Genomic DNA, 24,753 nt, shown 5'->3' on the forward strand with positions numbered 1-24,753 from the left:
TCTTTGGTGAATAGACCATTGAGGATTGGTATTTGACTATTTGCGATGCGTGATCCCGGAAATGAAAGTTGGTCTACGAGCTTGACCACCTTTCCTTCGTGTGGAAAACACATTACTCTAAAGAGTGAGGAGACTATAGCTCCCATGCAATATATATAGTCACGTCCAAGGAGTAGGTTATAATCCAAGGGTCCTTGAATGACCATCACGTTCAAATTAACGGTCTTCCCTTTCAATGTAACAGCCACATTGGGGAGGATCCCTAATGGTCGACTGGTTCCTTTATCAAAGCCCGAGAGATTTCTTATCTCAGGCAAAAGCGTTGGGGAACCCAGTGCTTTCCAAGCAACAGAGGAAAGGATACTCACAGATGCCCCTTCATCAATGATAGTTCCAGCCATCACCATTCTATAAATTTGGACTATAATTCTGAATGGTATACTGGCTGGTAACCGGGGTCTGTCCAGTTGGTTCCAATCAAAGGACACAACCAGGTTGCTTGGTGGTGGGACCGAATACACGGCCGGATACGATCCTGACGATGTTCCTTCCTGCGATAAAGGAGTGGGCGCATTCCCCTGATGCTCATCAGAATCTGTGTTGATGAAAAGAATCTGGATGGTGTCATCCTTTTTCTCTTCAGTGAGGGTGTCACTTGAAGATGAATCTTCAGTGACGGTGTCATTTGAGGATGAAACCTCTGAAGGAAGAACCGGGTCAACTGCCGTATCGACCTTTAGACTTTCGTCTGGTCTGGATTCAGTAGGTTCATTTTCAATGACTGACGCTTCAGCTGACCACTTGAGCGGGCCAGCTGTATTTTCAACCAACGAAGGACTTGGCATGAGTTTTTTGTATCCAGGAGGAAGTACTACCGGAGAAACCGGACGATCTTCCAAAACTCTCTTCGCTTCGTCTAAGAAGGGACAACGGTGGATGGCGTGACCGCCTTCACACAGTCTGCAGGGGGATTTTGCTCCCCCTCTTTGTCTTGAACCTTCAATTTCGCTGGTTGACGGTAAACAATCAACATGGTTATCAGAGGTTGATGCTCCCGAATTGTGCAGACGAGGGGACCAGTCCCTTAGTATCCGGGGAATACAGGGACAATCTCTATGGAAGTGGTCTCCTCTACATATGACACATGGCGATTTAGGCCCGGTCTGTGCTGTGTGTGGGTTTTTGTCAGATGTCTTTTGCTTGCCCCCAGTCGCCTTAGGCTCCTTCTTCTTCTTCTCTTTCTTCTTCTTTTCATTCTTCTCCGTAGGAGCTTGGCTTTTGCCAGCTTTACCTTTTGAAGATGAAGGATTGGAGGAAGGGTTAGAGGAAGTAGAAGGCTGGTGGGAGGCTCTAGACTCATCTAACTGTTGACTTGACTGCTCAGGAACCATGGTGTTCTGAACTACACTAGTTGAGAATAGCCAAACAGGCAGGCCAATTGTCAGTCCTGGAAGCGACAATGTGGCCATGTGGGGCGCACCAACTTCTCCCCAAGAGGAGAAAGGACCAGGATTTCCATCATGTGGAGTTCCTTGGTTGGGGCGTTCCATGTTCTCAACTCAAAGATCAACGCGGGAATAGGAGGTGATTATGTTCCGTTTAAAATAAATTTTATAACGACGCTTAGACACAACTTGCTTTTTCACTTTTTAAGAGTCGAGAAAAAGCTAAAGATGACTCTAGTCTCCTTCGATGTTTTAACGAGCCCGAAGTGACAAATGCTCGGATGGACTTTTTCAGTTATAGAGTTTGAAAAAGGCCAAAAGAAACTGCTCTGGAGTTCTAGGCAGAGGGTGTGCCAAACTTTTCGCAAAACCACAGAATACGTTTTACGGTACGAGTGGTCGATCTTCGTGAATGCTGTGTTCACTGCATTGCGATCAGTAGGGCGGCCGACACGGTTTCCTATGGATAAAGGCTTTGATCCTATAGGGGTCTCCCAATATATACGCGACGGTACGTGGGAGCACAAGTCCGTATTGATACTTATCGCTTCACCGTGGAGGAATCACCCAACCACTCAACGCTAAGATATCACGTTTAACGACGCCGGAACACGTCTCTAGCTTAGACCTCTAGATGTTTGCGTTATGTTTCAAAGCGTTGTTAGGTTCATTCAATATATTTTAAGTTGATCTTTTTAAAGTTTTCCTTTCAAGGTTCACCACGAGATGTATTGATACAAATTCCTAAATGCAGTCTAAGATGAGAAGCAAGCTTTTCAAATCTTTTCGACTTATGAAAATCTTAACTACTGAGGGAAAAGAGAGACAAAAATCTTTTCACACAGATCAAAGAGCACTCGCTAATGCACTTTTTCCCTAAATCAACATACAAACTTAATGCAAAATGCAAAGATGCAAGTATTTCTTTTCTCTTCCTTAATGTTTGATGAAATACAAAAAGAAAGTTGTTGTATAATTTCGAATTCAATTTCAAGCGAAAGCAAACAAGTTTGTCCAAAATCAAAAGACACCTTATGATTCACTTGTTTCGCCGCTTAGAAATATATCAATTCAAACCATATAACGAAAGCGACAAACTCAATCAGCTATGAACAGCAAATAAACTAACTCTTAAGATCAGAACGACACTTAATCACAGGTCTAGATCTAAGAGGTCAATGCAAGACTGGTTCACTTTCGTTATGGGAAACTGTAAATGACACAAGAAATACAAAAGAACGAATATAGTTTCTTTATACAACTGAGGCGGAATAATGACAAAGGAAGATGGTTTCAGATAGGCCCACTGACTGGCAACAAACAACAAAAACAATAGTGAAAACAAGGCAAGACACAGCAGGAAACCCCAGTAACTCAAGCCAAGACTGGTCCAGCGTAGGTGTAACACTGCCTGTTTGACCTTCAGCGCAGGTAGCCCCTTCGGGAACTGCGCTGAAATGCAGACTGCCTTTGTACAGCCTGCAATGAAGAACGAGACTTTCGTCCGTCTTGGTTTCCGGGTCACAGATTGCTCAAAAATTCACAATTTTTGCTCAAATCAGAAGCTATCAGTCAAGGACACACTAAGGGATGTAAAGGAGGATGAAAAGCTATCACTAAGAGCTTATTGGAGTCCTTGTGGATCAGCTCTTCAAATCATAAACTTGCCCAGAAACTGAGCTAGAGTAGCTGCCCTCTACTTTGTGTTTGATGGATTCAAACACAGTTCGATTCGGTACTCCCTTTGTTTATGAAATGAATAGCAAAAAACCACAAACAACCAACAAGATACGATCCCCAGCGGAGTCGCCAATTTGTTGGGGGGAAAAGTATCTAATGCAGAATGCCTCTATCCCACTCTGAAGGTGATAGTACTTCAGCAACAACTGAATTCAAAGCTATTCAAAGTTTCTTCTTTATGAGATGAGAGAGGGAAGAAAAGGATGATCTACTAACCGTTATCTTGCGCTAATAGTCGATCCAGTCTTCACTCCTTGCTGCTTGCTCCTAGCTCCTTGCCCTTTCATCGGCCCAGCTACACACAGATCCTGTAAAAGCACAAGAAAAGGAAACTACAAGAAGCATACATCCATAATCGATTATAGGATTAGCATAAATCAAATATACAAGCATCTATTCATCATAAAAACACATGCATATAGAAGAACCTCAAATACTTTATTGATAATAGAAGTAAAGTTCTGAGAGAGTTACAACCACAATGGGCCCAATCCAGCAACACCTCCCAGCTGAAAGAAATCTCCTCTTCACCTCCTTCAAGCAAAACACCCAATAGCTCTATACACAAACCAACAGCACTTCCTTACTTGCACAAAATTCCAGCCTCCTTAGACCTCATGAGAGAGCTCTATATATAGGAGATTTGGAGAAAGGATGAGTCATCTTGAGACTGGCCTGAAGCTGACTTGTGTCCTCTCCCACTTTAGTTAATCTTCAGTTCTTGAGTCCACTTGGAGAATCTTGCTTCCACTTGGAGATCAAGACCCTCTTACTCATCATAGGGCGAATTCCTTGAACCAAGTGTCAGTTTGGAAGCTTCCTGGGCAGTTGACACCTTGCAGAATGACTGTGCCACTTGGCCAATCTCGCCCAGCGCAGGTAGACTTCATTGATTTTGACCTTCAGCGCAGGTACAAGGAGGAGCAGTTGACATTCAGCGCAGATGCTCAGTGGAGCAGCTGACATGATCCAGAAATAGCCTTTTTTTGAGTGTTTTCAGGTGGAGAACTGATTTTCAGTGCTGTGGTTTGCAGACCTTGTTCCTCTAAGGGTAAGAACAACATGTTTAGGGACTTTGGATCCCTCAGATTATTGACATTTCATGCTTCATGCTGTTAGGCACAAAAATGTCTATAACACTCTCCCTTCTAATAGATCTTTGCTACTCGCTTCCTTGTCTACCCAGCTTCACAGAGCACCTGTAGAATCAAAGCAGCATAACATTATCCAAGAACATAGATCTATTATCATAAACAACATAGGACCAGATATATATTGACCACACAAATTCACATAACATCAATCATACAAGAATGTGGAGGAAAACTTGAATAGCTTTATTGATAATCAAGAAAGAGCAAAGAGGATTACAACCAATTGTTCTGACCCAGCATCATCCTCTCAGCAAGAAAGCCCTTCTTCACCTCATGAAAATCTTAGATCACCCAACACTATGATATTGCACCAAGAAACCAACAGCACTTCCTTACAAGATACAAAATTCCAGCCTCTGGATCCGCACTCCATAGAAGGCTTTTCAAGATGCATCGCACCTACTATGTGTATTTAGGTGGGATGAAATGCACTTTGACCATGGAGCAGGTGAGATGGTCCAGTTTTGACCAGTTCTGAGCAGTTTTTCATGGAGAACTTCTGGGAGAAGATGCAATCAGTTGACCTTGTTCTTTTAGAGGTTGGAACAACACTTTTAGGGACTTAATAGCCCTTGGTCTATGGACATTTATGATTGGGGTTGCAGTGCCAAAAAATGTCTATAACATCGAGGAATCACTAGGAAGGCTGCACTAAATTGGATCAATGACAGTGGGTTGAAAAGTGTCGAGGAATTGCTAGAGACTGCCTATTACAAAAGTTGATAAGCAGTAGCATTGGAGTACTTTGTCTGCTTCTTCAATTGCAATATAACAGTGTGAGCGAAAGGATGAGTGGAGTAAGGATATGTGTGGCCCAAAAATATGGAGCGTCATTCACATTCGTCCCTTAAGCAAAACCAAAAGTTCTTACTCTCACTGGCTTCTCGATTTCCCCTGCTTTGCTCTTCAAAAATGAGGAGTTAAAGTAAATGGATCAGATGTGAAACTTGGGAACATCATTGAGAAGAATGGGTGTCTTTATGAGGTTATAAAGGCACAACATACTCAACATGGGCGAGGAGGAGCCGAAATCAATGTGAGCTAAAGGGCTAATGAAGAGGCATCCATAGGTTGATATGCAAGAAGTGACGAGATACTAAAATATAACTATAATGGCATCTACTGGAATATCAAAAACTCATCATAAAGGCCCTCTTTATGGAATAAGAATAATAATACATCAAGCGACAAAAGGAGTTGCAGTTCAAAATGGTAGAGCAATACCACTATGTGGAATTGGGTTTGCGCCGCTTCAATGGAAATTTAAACAATAAGAATGAATAACTAGATGATACAGCGTGAGCAAAGAAATGTTAAGCAAGGATGATGCAGTGATGCCTAGGTAATTGTGGATGTGCATGAAACATTTTTTATAGTTTCCAAAGAATCAATGGGTAGAGGGACAGTCAGGTAGTGAAACGCCTAAGGCAAGGATACAGGAAATCACCAGAAAATGACAGGGGAAACTCAAATTGTTCTGGATGCAACAAATAGCCTTCAATGTTTCTGCAATTTAAAGTCCAGTTCATATTCACCGTAACGCCATGTTTCTGCAATCTAAAATTCAAGAGTAACATTTCTACAGGAAGGATGCACACTGAGTAATAGAGAACAACTAGGCTGTTAGGTGCGTTATATAGTCAGGAAAGTGAAAACGCTCAAGCAGAAATGGTAGATCTGACAAGCTGAGCAAATGACAGAACTCGGATTGGATCAAGGAAGGAAATGGCCTGCTCTGATACCATGTCAGATGCACATGGAATGTGGAGAGCCAAATAAGGTAAAGCTTGAATATATTTTCTATTAACAAGTGATACACATTTATAATACATGGAAGTGACCATTGATTGGATTCCATATTCCAAGGTCTCTTGGACTCCCTTTCGCTGTGTATCTTCCACACCATAACCCTTAGAAGATTAGGTGTCCAACAATTTTCTTTAATTTAAGTCTATATTTTCCTTTTTTTAATGTAATAAAATTATTATAATTTAATTTTCAACTAATTATAAGTATACCTCATTTTCAAATTATATAAATTAACTTACTATTATTCTTTAAAAAAATGAAATTACTAATATATCATAACTTAAATTATTAAGTAACAATAAGCATATAAACCTATGTTATATGCAAATTATGTAAAATAACTTATCATTGTTCTCAAGGAAAGTGAAAACAATAATATATTGTAACATATTTGTTAAGTGATAATATATACATATTATCCACAACTGTAAACTAACTTATCTTTATTATTCAAAACCATACCACATGAAGCCATAAATTTTGATCTATGTATAAAAAGAGACACATTCACTTTTACAAAATTCTTTCAAGTATTTCTTCTTTTATTTTTTTTACTATAGAGGACTACCCCTTTAACTAATTGAGAACAATTTTACACCTTACTGAAATTTAATTTGAATCCTAATTATTTATATTATTAAATATTAATAAAAAATAAACAAATACCCTTTTTAATCAATTGAAAAGAACTTTACACCTTACTAAAATTTAATTTGAATCCCAATTATTTAGGTCAATAAATGTTAATAAACAAATAACTAATATTAAATAGTAATATTCAAAGAAATATTATTCATAATAAATGGTTATGGACTTTTAATGGTTGAATGGCATCATTATTCATTCATCCTTACATGCATGAATGAAATAAAAATTAATGCATTATATGTATGCATCACTGCTTACCAAGAATGATGTGATACATGAAATGTTAATATTATACTAATTGTAAGGTCGTGGAGGTGGCGTAGTGGTAAAGTCTGCCTCGTCATGATGGACCGGTCTTGTGTTCGATCCTGAGCAAGGTTGTAGCTCGTCGTGCGAGTAGTAACTGAACCGGGCCAAGCCCACTACCTTTCAGTAAAAATACAGGTTTCAATAGGATGCGCGCTCTACTCCTGCCACCGCCTACAAACATTAGGTCTGAACCGATCTTCGGCCGCTCGGGATGGCCCCTCTGGAGGCTTCACCGGAGAAGGCAGCTCACCAACACGCCTTCTCTGCCTTGATCAAGTCCATGCCTCCTCAGTGAGCTCGCCCTTTAGTCTCAAAGTTTGTGAAAAAACTTGATGGGTTACAGGAAGTTTCTCTCCCTCCAACTTTGCCCAGAATCGCTGCTCTTGCCTTGGCAGAAAAAGGACTTATTGGGCAATTTACAGGACTTTGGCCCTCTCCAAAAATAGTCTAGAGGTGGGTGGAAAGGAATTGGACAGACGAAATACAAGGGAAAATCTCTATCAGATTTTGTGGAAAGGGATATTTTACATTTCATTTTGAGACAAAGGAAGATAAGGATTTAATCTTCCATAATGGGCCTTATTTCATGGATTCCAGAGGTTTATATTTAAATAAATGGACTCCGGATTTTGACCCAGAGCTTGATATTCATAATGCAGTCCTTGTTTGGGTCCAGCTTCCTCACCTCCCCTTGCATTGCTAGGGAGACGAATCTGTGCGTGCTATTGGGAATGCTGTTGGGAAATACATTGATCTGAGTGAACTGAAAGATAACATGCAGGCCTGTGCCCACATCTGTGTAGAAATTGATTTGGGTAAAGGCTTGTCAGAAGCCATCAAGCTCAAGGTTGACGACTGGACGCACATTCAGAAACTTAACTATGAACAGATCCCCTTCAAGTGCAAGGTATGTCATGAGTACGGTCACTTTGCTAATCGTTGCACTAAACTTCCTAATGTAGAAAATCATCCACAGGAAGAGCAATGGGAAACTGTTAAAAAGAAAAAGACAGCCCCTAATCCTAAACCATCCCATGAAACAGGTCCTTCCTCTTGACCTCCCCCAATTTCCCCTCCCTCTTCCCCCCCGCCTTCATTTCCTCCCCCTTCTTCCCCACAACCTCCCCTATCTTCTGATCGCCAGCTGGATCCCCTTACCTCTACTCCCTCTTCCAATCCCTTTCACATCCTCTCTCTTCTCGAGGAATCCCCTCCCTTGATTCAATCTGATCCTACCTATTCTCCCCTTCCCTAGGTCATTTCTTCTTCCCTCCCGTCTGATCCTCCCCCTCTATGAATCACCAGAAGCAATTCCAAGTAGCATGGATCCATTCTAGACAATCAAAAGAAGCCTGGAAGAAAGGCTACCAAATAGCATAGTGATGAAAATGCCCAAAAAGACATAGCATTGGGGCTCCAAAACCTCATTGAATCATATATTCAAGGACCAATAGACAAAGACATAGCAAACAAAGACAAGGGAGGGAGAGCAACTCCTCGCACCTCTCACCTAAAATGATTAAAATCCTTTCATGGAACAATAGGGGACAAGGGCACCCCTCCAAATCAAATGCCTTAAAGGATCTTATTAACCAAGAGAAACCAACCATTGTTTTACTCCAAGAAAAAAAGCAGAGACAGCCAGAGATGAACAAGATTATTGAACAACATAAGCGCTACAAAGGATGTATATGTGATTCCAGAGGAGCCTCGGGAGGAATTGCTACACTTTGGCTTCAAGATGAGTGGAACAGCACAGCAAAAATAGTATAACAGCATTGGGTCAAGATTGTATTGCAGAATATTATCAACAGTCAACAGATAGTAATTTACAATGTTTATGTCCCGAATCATTACAAGGATAAAGAAGTTTGCTAGGACTCTCTCAGCAATAATATAGTAGAAGAAAACAGCAGCAACATCATTTTAGGAGGTGACTTAAACGTCATTTTACATGCTAATGAAAAACGTGGAGGCAGTTTCAACCCAGATCCTTTTAGAAATCAGTTGGAAAATTTTATGCAACATGGTGATCTTGTCAATATCATTCCAAAGAATCGCAAATACACCCGGAGTAATCGCAGATTGGGGAGAAATAATATTATGGAAAGGCTCGACCGAATCCTGGTAAATGTATCCCTTCTCTCCACCTTTTCAATTGTCAACGCTTCCATCCTTCCTTTTGCTGCTTCAGACCATTATCCCACTGCTTTAACCCTTGAATCTCTCTACCCCCTGGGCCCTCTCCCTTTTAAATACAGTCCTTTATGGAATGACATTGAAGCAGCCAAAGTGTTGGTCCAACAAACTTGGTGCCAACATGTTGAAGGATCTCCAAGTTTTATTTGGGAAAGCAAACTTAGAAATGTAAAGAATGCTCTCAAGAATTGGGCAAAAATCCAATATAAAGAGCCAGAAGCAAAGAAAAGAGAAGTGAAAGCTAAAATTCAAGAACTTCACTATGCACTAGAAAAGCAAGAATAATATTAGGCTGAAAAAGATCAAGAAGAAAATCTTTACATTCAACTATACAGTATCAGAAGAGAAGAGGAAGAAAAATGGTGAATTAAATCAAGGCAAACTTGGTTGAAGAGCGAAGACAGGAACACAACTTTTTTTCATAAGCAAGCCACTATTCGGCAAATCAGAAATAATATAACAGTTATCATAGATAATGCAAGCACTCAACACAATGATCAAACTGCCATAAAAAACGCTACCTCAGAAAATTTTAAAGAGCTGCTAACTGAATCAGGGGAGGACGAAAACTATGCTGACTTCCTACAGCATTTGCCAAAAAAGATTGCAGCAGAAGCAAATGAAAGGCTGACAGAGGAAATAAAAGAAGAAGAAATCAAGGAAGCAATTTGGGGCCTCCAGCCAGACAAGGCACCAGGGTCGGACGACTTTCCTATTTGTTTTTATAGGGAGTATTGGGAAATGATCAAAAAGGACCTCATCAAATACTTTAAATGGATTTAGAGGAAAAATAAATTAGGAGGCTACACAAATTCAACACATCTGGCCCTCATTCCAAAGGAGAACCGACCTTCAAATTTCTCCCGTTTCCGGCCCATATCCTTATGTAATTCTTCCTACAAAATTTTCACAAAAATTCTTGCTTCCCATCTCAAACCTCTACTGCCTATGTTAATCTTTGAAAACCAAGGTGGCTTTATGACAAATAGGCATATTTCAGATTCTATTCTCTTAGTCCAGGAAGCCATTCACTCAAGCCATTCTAGAAATGAAAAGGGCTTCATCCTGAAATTGGACTTGGCAAACGCTTTTGACAGGGTTAAACACTCCTTTCTATTTGTTGTTCTTCAAAAAATGGGCTTCTCATCCTTCTTTATTGATCTCATAAGAGCCTGTATCTCTAGCCCTTGGATAGCTCCCCTTATCAATGGCAGACCCAGCCCTGCCTTTCAATCTTTAAGAGGATTAAGGCAAGGCTATCCTCTGTCCACCTACCTTTTCCTTTTAATGGTTGAGTCTTTCAGTTGTGCCCTTGACCATAAGCGGCAAACAGGCCTCATCACTGGAATCAAATTTGAAGATGGAGTGAAAAACATCAATCACTCCCAATTTTTTGATGATACCCTGTTGATTGGAGGGGTGTCCGCAATCATAGCTCGAAGATTCAAATCTTTATTAGAAAAATTCATGAGATATTCAAGGGGAATGATTAATCACTTCAAAAGTTATATTTATGGATGGAACGCCTCAGCTTAAACGCTACAAAACATAGCCAACATCTTCGGTGTGCCTTGCAAGTTAAATTAGCACCATTTCAGTTATTTGGGAATGCCAGTGAATATAGGAAACGCAAGAGTTGATGTTTAGGCAAAAACTTTAGATAAAATGAAAAGAAAAGTTCAAAAGTGGGGAGCCACTTGGCTCAACCCAGCTAGACGATTGGTACTGCTCAAATCGGGCCTTTCCTCTCTTCCTCTTTACCAATTCTCCCTTGCCCAAGCTCCAGCCTCTTTTCTCCACAAAATGGATAGTATTCTCAGGTTTTTCCTTTGGTAGGGAGGGAAAAATGAAAAGAGAAAATATAACTTGGTTGGATGGAAACAAGTAATTCAAAACCAATAAAAGGAGGTCTTGGAATTAGATCCCCATCTCTCACCAATTCAGCCTTTGGCGGCAAGATAGTCTGGAGGCTTATTGAAGACCAATCAGCTTGGTGGAAAAAAGTTCTGGAGGCCAAATATCTCAGCCACCCAAGGCAACATCTGCTTACAACTGAAATACCCAACAGGAACAACACAAGGATCTAGAAACTCTGTAAAAAAGCCATCTCCTTTATGGCTCAAAATGTCTCCAAGGTTCCCAAAGGCGGTAGCAAAATCAACATTGGCACTGATAAAATTATGGGGAATCAGCCAATTAGCAGTCTTCCAGGTATGGCTCCAATAATTCTCTTTCTTCAAAGTAAAGGAATATACAGTTTAGATCAAATTTCGCAATGGGACACAAATACCCAAGCTTGGAAGAGATGGAGCCTTCCTCCCATCCCTCAACGACTCAAAGAGAATCTTGACAACTTTCAGAAACACCTCCACAACATTGCTCCTACAATAAAAAATGGCAAGGATGGATTCCGATGGGACCCCACTGGCACCAACTACTCAATACAAGCAGGATATAATTATCTATGCAATAGGGACTACTCGGCACCAACATGGACACATTGGAAAACAGTGTGGAAATCAGAAGCCATCCCTAAGGTGAAATTTTTTATGTGGACCCTCTTAAAATAAAAAACTCTCACTGCAAAAAATCTTAAAAAAAAGGCATTGCTAGACCCTCCAGATGCCCTAATTGCCAAGAAGCGAAGGAGTCCATCCAGCACCTCTTCATTTCATGTCCTTTTGCTTTTTCTTGTTGGAACAATATTACCCCAATCGTTCCCTTTACCTGGAACTCTCAGTAATCCATTGGGGAAGTCCTTAACAACTGGAAAAAAAATACCCCTGGCAATCCATGAAAAACAACGTAGCCAAGAGAGTGTGGGATGCCTTCCCATTTGCCCTCTTATGAAGGATCTGGATTGCTAGGAACAGCAATATCTTTAAAGATAAAGAGACCACACTCAGGCATCTTTGCAGCAAGGCTAAAAGCCTTGCGATAGAAACCATTGCTTCTAAGAGCACAAAAAAAATGGACATGACAAGTCTTTGGGTTGAAGAAAAAGATTTCATAAGGAGTCTGATAGATAAGATCAGTATCCTGCCAGCAGCGAAAATCTACAGCAACTTCAACAGCAATCACAGTCACAACTGGAAAATCCGACTAAAGCAGGATGACTTCAACAAGTGGCTCCGCACTAGCAACACCCACTCCTTGTTCTTTGACGGTGCCTCCAAATCAAATCCAGGAGCAGCGGGAGTTATCTACAAACCCAATGGTGAGCCCTTAGTCACCTTTGAGTGGGGATTAGGGATCCTTTCAAACAACAGAGCAGAGGCTCTGGCGCTCTATCAAGGAATTCTTCAACTACAAATTCATGAAATCAAGAAAGCTGTGATCTTCGGCAATTCTGCTATCATTATCAGTTTAATGACTAGCAAACAAAAAGCCTCCAACATCTTCTTACAGCAAACCATCAGCAGATGCCAAGTCATGATCAATCAAACTCAGGATTTCCAATTTTACCATATCCTTTGGACCATCAATCGGGAAGCTGATAAACGCGCCAGCCAAGCTTGTATAAGACCAAAAGGAAATATCCTCTGTAACAACGAGGAACAATTCCAATTTCTTCCATGATTCCCATGACTTGTAAAAAAAATTCATATCTAAAGACTCACATCTTGCTCAGGGCGTACCCTGACCAAATCAAAAACAATCCCGAGGCTATCTGCTCCACGCTGCCGGAAATCCTCCCTTTTCTCCCTGCAGTCTCCTCAGATTTTTTGAATCTATGTTGCCCGTGCAGAATCCGTGACCACCTCAGCACTCACCTCGTGATCATGTCCTTCACGCCTCTCTGTTTGCTTGCTACTTATACCAGGATGCATTCTCTTTACCCCCAAGCCTCCCTTCCCATCTTCGCTTGTTCCGCGGCTCTTTCGATCATTTCGGATCGTTGTTGTTTCACAGCGCTCTTTTTCAGTGACTGCCCCTATTTTCCCCCCATCGCATACTCCTCCCTTCACAGTTACTTCCTTGCCTGTTCTTACTTCTTTGCTTTTCTTGAGAAACGAAGGCCTCTGTTCTCCCCTCTCTATTTATATACCCCTCCGCATTTTAAAGCAGAAAAAACGGAACAGCAGAAAATACAGTAGAAAAGGAACAGCAGGAACAACGGAACAGCAGGAAAGGAACAACAAAAAAAACAGCAGAAAAGGAACAACAGAAAAGAAAAACGCAGCTCCAATAAGTTCGTCAAGCTTGAAGCAAGTCGGCGTCGACGACAAACCTGAAGAGTCCATTGCTCGACACATCAACCACAGTAATATAGACTGATGCTTTGTAAATGCTGTTATTTATTACTTCAGTTTGTTAGGATTTACCTTTGGTCTTTGGTTTTTAGAAGCCCAAAAGGCAGGATTAAGGAGGAATTTTGTTTAAGCTGTAACTCCTTCTTCCCTAGCTCTTCTTGGCACCTCAGCCTGTATTTCTAGAGCTCAGTGTCCCACGTGTTTTTTAGATTTATAATAGCAATTGAATTTGTCAAAATAAATATATATATATATAGATAGATAGATATAGATATAGATATATATTATACTAATTGTGATATTGTTTAATTATTTGTTGTTTTTTATTGGATTTAACAAAAATTCATTTCATTAGATATTGATTTTCATTTCTCAAATTAAGTTTTTAATTGTGTATATATATATATTAAATATTGATTTTCATTTTTCAAATTAAGTTTTTAATTGTGTATATATATATATTAAAAAAGTAATAAACCATTTCACAATTCAAACTTGTAATACTGATGTAAAATTTTTGGAAAAATGAAGCGAAACATAAACCCAAACAACCTCCAAAAATAGACTGCCGCTGCAACAATATTTAAAATCTAAATACACTAGCGGCGGCGATTGAGAGGTCCGTGCCGTACGCAAAAGGCCACGCGAATGGACTCGCTTTACGAGTCCACAATGGCCAACGCGGCAGTTGACAGCGAACCGCAACTGAATCCAAAGATGCCACGTGTAAGTCAATTTTCGCCGAATGAAAAATATTCAACCAAGAAAGGGACATATGGGTTGGCTGCGCTCGATCATGGTGATGGGATGTGTGGCACGTGCCCCACTTATTGCTGCTTCCACCCGGAAGTGGAATCGACTGTCGGAGAATCGGAGTCGGAGTAATATTCCGTGCATCGTAATTATTTGCTGTTATATTTTACGTGTAATTACCGGCTGCGGTTTCCAACTTTCCACCCGTCTCTAACTGTCACTTTCATAGTTTGCACGGTGGTTTATCCGTTGCCGTAATTACGTGTGTTTTACGTATGATTCAAGTGGCTGACACCGCCGCCTGCAAAGGCTATGATGGTCGACAGCATTAGCAGGACACGCGGCATTATATTAGTGGACCTATTTTCTGATTTGAAAGGCGCGACAACTGCCCTTCATGGCTGCTTCGTCCATTATGATGAAAGTGACGTGTGTGATGCTGTCGGATTTATTGACGCAAATGTTTACTTTTTCACCTGCTGTTAGTGCCGTTTCATTTTTACTCTGGTTGGGCGATTGTTGTAGCACCTGACATTATATGAGTTATTTTTAGTGTGATTTTTTAAAGTTTTTTTGAGGGTGTTTTTGGTTTAATTTTTAAATTTGACAAAAATTTATTGAAATCACAAGTTTGATAGGTAATCCTGTGCAATCCAAGTGCCTTAGGGGTTTTTCAAGGTGCTGAATCCATAAAAAAAAACCAGTTTAAATAAACACAAATCAAGATTTCACCTTAAATTTTTTCACCAACACCAAAAAATCTAAAGAACGCACTAAAAACAACTCCCAAAATTAAATAACTCTCGCCCAAATTCCATAAAGGAAACATTGATCTCCATGTCACATAAAGTGCAACTTTGAAGTTGTGAATTTTGAAAGCACCTAATTGTTCTCCATGGTCACATGAACTGCAACTTTGAAGTTGTGAATTTTGAAAGCAACTAATTGTTTGTACTGGGAATTTACAACAACTAAGGCTAGTGATACTCACCCAACTTTGATCCATTTCACGTTTTATAAGGGTTAACTGCATATTGATTTTACAATTAATTATTTTTTTTCTTGCTTCGATATGGAAACTTCAAATTCCAAAAACATTGGAAATTACAATAATTAAAGCTAGTGATACTAATTTTGATCCACTTTACTTTCTATCAGTTAAAGGCTTAAATGCATAGTTGACTTTACTTTCAATTATTTATTTTTTTCTTTCTTGCACGTGGAAATTTCAAATTCCAAAAACATAGATATAGGTGTATTAAGACTTAGATAAATAAGAGATTAAAAAAATATGAAGAAAGAAGAAATATACATAGAAGACATTAAGTTTGATTAAAAGTCTCGAAGAAAAGTTGGGAAGAACCTTGTCTTAACATTTTAGATTGAAGAAAACTAAGAGACGCACTATACCCGAAGAGCACTTACTAAGTTATAGAAAAAATTTAATATTACATGCTTTCATAAAAGCATAAAATATGTTAGGACATTGGTTTCTCTTCTTATTTCTCTTCTTATATACATAAATAATGAGGTACTAAGATAAAATGTCTTATAGCAATCAATCATGAGGATTAGATTGTGCAGCTAACAATGGGTGTTAGAGTGAGGACAAGTTCCTAGCATGTGAAATAAAACTCCACTACGTTGCATGGCTTATCACACCTCAAAAGGGGTATGCTGCCACATTCCCCAAGTGCGTGTGTTCGTAGGATGACAATAACTTGTCCCCACCCCCTCACTCTTCTAACACCATCAGGAGAACCAAATTATAACTTTATTTAAAATTATTATTATATATGAGTTAAAGATATATACACTTAAAAAAACATGTAAATTGGAGATTTTGAACCAATAAATGGCCTTTGTTACAGTACCATGGGTCAATACCATGGCTTATCAATACCACATGCCCAAAAATCCATAACTCATTTCATATAATACTTGGTCACATGACATTTTTTTTAAAAATAATTTAATTAATTAAAAGGGTAGAAAGGGCATACCTACTTTTGAGATAATTTTCAACCTTTTTGAGACGACTACTAAGATAAGCACAACCATATAAATTAAATGAATTAAATGCCAATAGGTATCAATCCATAAATAAACATCAAAACACTTCATCATACATATATAATGAACATAAAAATATGTTAGGACATTGGTTTCTCTTCTTATTTCTCTTCTTATATACATAAATAATGAGGTACTAAGAAAAAATGTCTTAAATGAATTAAAATTTAATAATATATCATAATACTTTTTTTTAAAGATAGGGGATTTTTAATGAGGAAGACAAATTTTTGGTATAGTGTTGGGTTATTTTTTTTTTTAACATTTACGTAAGGTTTGTACATCTTTATTTATATATGTTTTCATATTTTCACGTGGAAACCTAGTCCTTTTTTTTTGGTTTGTGCCTTTCTTACTAGTTTTATGACAAATATGCTTTTCCTATAGCATAGTCACTATAGCTTGTTAATTATTGTTATGGGGTTCCCACTTAGTGACCCTATAACATAGTATATGTGGTCAAGGGATATTAGAGAATATCTCTAATTTCACTAGATATTCATGAATAATTTCTAAAATCCTTGTATTGAACCTCCATCTCAACACATTTCTAGTTAAGAAAACCCTATTTTTATTAGAGATCCATTTTTTACAAAATACCTCTTTTTATAACTTCAATCCCTACAAACCCCATACCTAGCATCCCCCGGAAACTTTTTTTTTCAAGAAAGAAAAAACATAGGCTTGTGTATTAATAAAAAAAAAACTAATTACATATGACTGATATTTCAGAATAAAAAAATAAACAGTTCCATGTCTGTTTTCAAAAAGTAAAAAAACATACATCATTCCAGATTTTGAATATATGTCCCGAAGTAGACTTCTATAAAATGTTCCCACATTATTACCACTATTAAACCACTGATAATATGCATATACCAAAAATGAGAGCAAACATATCCTCAATTATTAAAAAAAAACCAAACAAACTCATGTAAAAGGTATATTCCATTCCTTTGAATTCTACCTATACTATAAGCAGACTAATAATATTTGTGACCTTACTTTGACAGTGCATTAGCAATATGGTTTTTTTCTCTGATATATGGCAAAAATTCACCGAATTGAAAATCCCCTTTAATCTCTAAATTTGATGCATCCAATTGATAAGCATTGGAGGTTCAAATGAGGACATAACTTTTACCCAATCGATAACAACTTTGGAACCCCTGAATACATCCAGAGTCTCAAAAGATAAACATCTAGTGCAAAAAGGGATGACCCATAGAGCTATGATCTATGCCCAGGTGTTTCTACCAGTGTCGTTATTCCAACTAAAGTGGAAATAAAGATATGGGTTCATAACAATGTATGCTCCACTACCACATCTATATAAATGTGCAGCCTTGTCAAAGAAACCAAAGGGACATCTGCTTAAGTAATTTATAGGTTGTATGCATTTCTGCAAAAAAAAAATTGTGACCCTGTCTTGATTCATTGAAAAATACACATACACTGGTGTAATTCCTGATAATGTCAAATGGAGTGTCTTCAAAAATGAAGCATTTATGCTTCTTTAAATGCCCAAGAAAATAAAGAAAGCAAGTTGCTTAATATCCTTATAATTGATCCAAATTTAAAGAGGAACGCAACAAATTATAGATATAACCATACATATAGAGATGCAGCAAAAATAATATTTCATTTCATAACTGTAAAATACTGAAATATGCTTACAAACAGAAATGGAAATAAACTAGCTAGGACGATGGTAGCTTATCTCTGAGAAGATATGTGGCAGCTACATGCCTCTGAACTGTGTTACAATGAGGCTCGAAGGCCTATTTATTGTTGAGAAACAATGGAAAACCCTAAATATCCAAAAACCTAACCCTAGAAGATAAAACACCAAACTGTGGGCCCCATTTGGGTAAATTGGTACATCAACTTCCCGGGGTCGTAACTTTGGCATACGATCTCCGTTTGATGCGCATAATATCTCGTTAGAAATATCTATCCGAGAACTACAACTTTGGGAAGAGAAACATCGGTCCATGGACCCATGTTGCTCCCAATTTTCCCAAAAAACGTCGTTTAGGGCCTCAAAATGGCTCCAGAAGTTCAGGACCCAAAAAACTGCTAAAAATAGTAAATTGTGCTACAATTAAGGAAACTGAAAAGCTGAAATAAACAATGGTGGGGGTCCAAGTGGACTTGGCGGGTGGCCACCAATATCCACCTGGATCATTCCTTCCCCCTTAGGAAGCAATGGTCTCCATTACGTTGAGTTCCTCCATGAGATGAGGAAACTTCTGCTGAACTTGGTCCCTAGTGAATCACTTGCCCTAGTGAAGGAGTTGGCCTGCTTTGACAACTCGATTCAGTTGGATATTCTGCTAGCAAGTGTGCTTGATCTGTGTGTCCATGATCTGATCAGTTGCAGCTTGTTCCATGCAATCTAGATTTAACTTTGTGGGTGTGAGTTGTTCTGCAATGTCGGATGTGTCTAGTAATGGTGGGAAGTATGGTCGAAGGTGGTCCACATTGAACACTGGGTGCGGGCCAAGGAATGGAAGAATGTTGAGCTCAAATGCATTGTCTCCCACCACCTTGGTAATGGTGTAAGGACCATATCGGAGTGGTCAAAGTTGTTGATAGGCTCTGGTAAGGCGTTCCTTTTGCAAATGCAACCAGACTATGTCACCCACCTGAAACTTATGTGGCACCCGATGTTGATCATGTCATTGCTCCTACTTGGCACTTGATTTCTCCAGAATGTCATGGACCTGCTGGTGAATATGTTGGATGTGCTCAATGAAGTTGTTTGCCTTATCTATTTTAAACTAGACATGAGCCGAATCTGCGTGAGTCGCTGCAAATGGCATGGCCACATCAATGGGACATAGTGACTGGAATCCCAAGACCACCTGAAAAGGGTTGTGGCCAGTCGAGCTATGGAGAGCCCGGTTGTAGCTATGATGAACATAGGGGAGGCTTTCATCCCATGTGCGTGGATGCTTTGAGTTTTACATTCGCAGAATGTGCACGATCATCCTGTTGACAACCTCTTTCTGGCCATTAGTTTGAGGATGAAAGGTTGTGGACTTAGTCAGTTTGGTGTCCAGCATCGACTAGAGACTGGACCAAAATGTACTGAGGAACCTGTTGTCCCAATCTGAGATGATAGACTGTGGGATCCCAAAGTGTATCCACACTCGTTCAAAGAATAGTTTAGCAGTGGCTTCTGCTATGATATTCTTCTTGCAGGCCGCCATAATGGCCATCTTCGAGAACCTGTGATGACCACAAAAACACAGTAATTTCCATGCTTAGTAGAAGGAAGGCCCGACATGTAATCCATGGAGATGGATTCCCAAGTTCGAATAGGGGTAGGCAGTGGGGTATAGAGGCCTTGCTTCTTGATGGTCAGTTTGGCAATGGCGCAGGTAGTGCATGATTTGAGGTACTTCCCGACATCCTGTTGAAGATTCGGCAAATAGAAATAATTCTACAATACTGCCACCATTTTCTCGACCTCGAAATGCCCAGTAGCCTGATTGTAGTGTGCTTCCCAAATCATCTTGGCACGCTTGCTTGAAGGAACACAAAGGTGACCCAGGTGGCATAACAGGGCATCCTGGAGGTGAAAATCTGGAACATGCTGACCTTCCAAGAGTGTTTGGTATGTGTGGCCGAATTCTGGGTCGCTTTTGTAGAGAAGTGGCCAATCAGAAGTCTTGTGCCCATAAGAGTTGAGCATGGTGGTTAACACCATGATCAGTGGTTGACTAAGGCAATCTGCAACATTGTTGGTGTTGCCCTTCTTATACTTGATATTCAAATGGAACTGTTGCAAGTATGTGAACCACTTTTGATGGCGATCATTCTACAATTTCCCTTGGGTGTGAATGAACTGCAGGGGTTGGTGGTCTGTGTGGATGACCGTTTCCTTCCCAAAAATGTAATGCTTCCATTGTCAGCAAGCCTACACAATGGAATACATCTCTTTGTCATAAGTGGGATACTTTCGGACTGTGTCTAAAAATGTCTCACTGTGATATGCCACTGGGTGCCCGTGTTGAGTAAGGACTGCCCCAATAGCGTAGTTAGAGGCATCTGTCTCAACCTCAAACGGTTGTTGCAAGTCTGGTAATGCGAGCACTAGTGCCAAGCAGAGGTGATCTTTCAACTTTGTGAATGCCTTCTATTGAGATTCAGACCAAAAGAATTTTTCTTTTGCTCCTCCCTTGGTGACTTGACTCAAGAGCCAAGTGATATGAAAAAATCCCAACACGAACCTGCGGTAGAAGTTGGCAACACCTAGAAAGCTACAGAGCTCTGTCAGAGTGGTTGGAGATGGACAATCCCGAATAACTTGGATCTTGGCTAGATCCACATGCACCCCCGTTCATCAAAAATGTATCCCAGATACTGAACCTGGGTCATGCCAAAAGTGCATTTCTCCAAATTGGCACATAACTTGTGTTGTCGTAGTGTTTGGAGAACCTGTCGGATGTGGTGGAGGTGTTCTTCCCAACTCTAGCTAAAGATCAGGATGTCATCCAAGTATACCACTTCAAATGAGTTGGTGAATGGCTACAAGATGTCGTCCATTAGCCTCATGAAGGTTGCAAGAGCATTCGTCAATCCGAAAGGTATAACCAACCATTCGAAAAGGCCCTCCTTGGCTTTGAAGGCAGTCTTCCACACATCGGAGGGTTCGATTGGCACCTAGTGATATTCTGACTTCAAATCGATCTTGCTGAAATATTTTTCCCCCTTCAGTTGGTCCAGGAGGTCATCAATTTGTGGGATCGGGTACCTATTACGGAGATTGATCTTGTTTAGTGCTCGATAGTCAATACATAGTCTCCAAGTCCCATCCTTCTTCTGTACCAACACGATCGAGCTCCCACAGGGCGATGAACTTGGACGGATGTGACCTTTCTGCAACAACTCCTAAATCTGCCTCTTGATTTCATCATTCTCTAGAACGGAGTACCGATAGATTGGTCCATTGGGAAACGACGCACCTGAGCTCATATTGATGGAGTGCTTGACCTAACAGTGCAAAGGAACCCTTGCGGGGGAGGTGAAGATGTCCTTGTACTCCTCCACGACCTTGTCCATATATAGTTGTCATGCGGAGGGGCCCTGTCTGGAGGTCGTGTCCACCGTCTTCTTCCTTCATTGAGGGCGTATCATCAAGAAAACAAATTTCCCGGTTTTGGAAATGAGCTTACTGTATTGTTTTGCAGTAACCAAAGAGATGGCAGTAGGTAGTGCTACCTCTGGTATCCTGTACAACTTATTTCCCAAAGTAACAATAACAGCATGGGGCCTTGATTCATACACAACATGTCACTTCCAAAAGTATGGTTGTCCTAATAATACATCACAAACATCAAGGGGAGCAACGTCACACAATACCTCATTCGTGAAGGGCTTGATGTTGTATGGAAGATGACACTGTTGGCTCACACGAAGATCCCGTCCTTGGTGAAGCCACCCGATGGTGTACGGTTATGGATGTGCTATGGTCAGTAAGCCCAGCCGCTTCACGACCTCTACCGAAATGAGGTTCTTTTGGTTCTCGTTGTCGATAATGAACTGCAACAGGGAGCCCTTTACCCACATCTGGGAGTGGAAGAGACGCTCCTCCTCCTTTGGATCTTCAGGTTCCTCCTTCTGGATCTTCATGGTGGCAACAGTGGCATTGAGATCCGCATCGATAATTTGCTTCCCTTTGTCATTCCTCTTGTCGAGTTCTGACTCAAAGTCGGAACATGCATCTGATTCTGAAACCTTTAGCTCGACCACTAGTGACTACTTGGCTCGACACTCACTTGTGTTGTGAGTGGAGCTCCTATGGAACTCACACCACTTTCCCGTGTCCTTTTTCGGCTTCACGGTGTTGTTATTTGCTTGCAGCTTTGGCGCGTTGTCTTGGGCCGCCCTGCCTTGGATTTGTCCTTTGTTCTGCAGTTTGGGGGCACCTTTCCCTTGCTTCGGATTCGCAGATCCAAAGTCTCACTTCTTTTGTTTAAAATTTTTCTCGATCTTGACGGCATATCGGTATGCCGTGCTAAGCGAGGATATGTTCAGGAATTCTATTTCTTCTTGGATGTGCCTGTGTAGGCAGCTGCGGTATTTGAGTACCAAATGCTGCTCCAAATCATTGATACCCAACTTTGTGCGAAGTGTATGGAAAATATTGGTAAACTCCGGCACGTCTTGGTCCCTTCCCTGCCGCACCATGGACCACTTTATGTATTGATCCTCATAGCTTCCGACAGGGTAGTACTACTTGATGGCAGTTCGGAATGAATTCCAAGTAGGTGTGGTTGAAAACAGTGAGGTCGTACTTTCATCCTTCTACTCACAGTGGGTTTCCCACCAATCCTTGATGTGGGAGGCGGCTTTGAGAAGAGCGAAAGTAATCTTTTCTCGACCAGAAAAATCATGAACAAAAAAATACCCTTATAGCAGATTTAACCATTTATCTACGACGTCTACATCTATATGACCCTCAAATATGGGAATGTCAAAGTTAACTTGTACCTTAAAGTGTGTGGTGCTTCTAGAGTAGCTGCTGGAAGTAGATGTGTCGCCCTTGGGTAGCCGCTGAAGGATCTGGGAAAAGTTGTCCATCATCGCGTTCCTTTGTCGCTCAAGGGCCTCTTCGAGCAAGATTTTGATAGTATTTCCTACCCGCTCATCTTTCTTTTCATCTGCCATGGGAGGTCGTCAAGATTTGTGAGGCTAGTCTTGCCAAGGTTCGACCAGTTCAAGCCCTAACTCCTTATATCCCGACCTCGTTGGGGACATGCAAAGAAAAACAGAGAAAGAGCAGGCCGCTCTACCACAGATCTGGATTTAAACAGGAACACAACAAATTACGGATATAACTATACATATAGAGATGCATCAGAAATAATACTTCACTTCATTATTGTAAAATACTGAAATATGCTTACAAATAGAAATGGAAATAAACTAGCTAGGGCGATGGTAGCTTATCTCTGAGAAGAGATGTGGTGGCTACATGCCTCTGAACTATGTTACAATGAGGCTCGAAGGCCTATTTATTGTTGAGAAACAATGGAAAACCCTAAACATCGAAAAACCTAACCGTAGAATATGAAACACCAAACTGTGGGCCCTGTTTGGGTAAATTGGTACATCAACTTCCTGGGCTCGTAACTTTGGCATACGATCTTCATTTGACATGCACAATATATCGTTAAAATAATCTATCCGAGAGCTACAAGTTTGTGAAGAGAAACATCGGTCCATGGACCCATGTAGCTCCCAATTTTCCCAAAAAACATCGTTTAGGGCCTCAAAACGACTCTGGAAGTTTAGGACCCGAAAAACTGCTAAATATAGTAAACTGTGCTACAATTAAGGAAACTAAAAAGATGAAAGAAACAATAGTGGGGGTCCAAGTGGACTTGGCGGGTGGCCACCATTATCCACTTGGATCAATAATCCTTCCAGACCTGTATATGTTCTTCAATAGTATTAAAATCCCATTATGCCTTGATGCTTATTCTTTGTAGAACACCTATCCAAGTGGCCACAACATATGGAAACTTGAGAAATAAGTGGAACTCATATTCATTTTATTTCCTACACATAATGCATCTTCCATATCCAATGAAGCATCTCCTGCAGATATTTTCCCAAGTTAGGATCTTATTTTTCCAACTAACCAAACGAAACATTTGAGTTTAAGGGGCATCTTCGAAGACCACATTTCTCAGAACCATTATCTTTTTGCCACAACCTTGTGTACAAGAGATATATAACTATAAATATCCTCAATAAATATCTAACCTTGAGTGGATTTTCCATCCCATAGGAAATTATCAACCTTATCCACCAAGGTGATGCCCAATAGGTATAAATTTACCACATATCTATCCCAAATCACCACTAGTTCCCCAAATAAATCTAATTCAATAGAACTAATCCAAGTCGGATATTGAAAAATAGGATAAATTATTATTTGAATCTGATTAAGGAAATATATACTCAGGTTATGGATGTACCTGATGATGGAAACCAGTTAATGGACATAAATTCTCTAAGGGATTGCAAATATTATTTTTCAAGGGAGGGTCCATTATGTGGATACAAACGTTCCAATAAAGAAATTGTATGTCCACTAGAACTGAATCCTTGAAGGAGACTCCTTAATTCTACCTTGCCTCTTCTTATAGACAGTAATATTCTTCCTCGAGTTCAGGCTAATGGAGATAGTCTGGAGAGACCCCCTTTGAATGGATAGTTAGTGACATTATATCCAAAGAAGGGTTGTGTCAAAGAATCTCAAGGTTGCTACACATCGAGTTTGTTAGGGAGGGTAAAACAACGAAGGTGCCAAAACATATCTCAAGAGATCAGAGACATTGAGAAATTGCTTCA

The sequence above is a fragment of the Pinus tabuliformis genome, chromosome 9 (assembly GCF_031772625.1).
Source record: "Pinus tabuliformis cultivar Carrire ecotype Pingquan chromosome 9, CPIR1, whole genome shotgun sequence".
In the NCBI taxonomy this organism is placed as follows: domain Eukaryota; kingdom Viridiplantae; phylum Streptophyta; class Pinopsida; order Pinales; family Pinaceae; genus Pinus; species Pinus tabuliformis.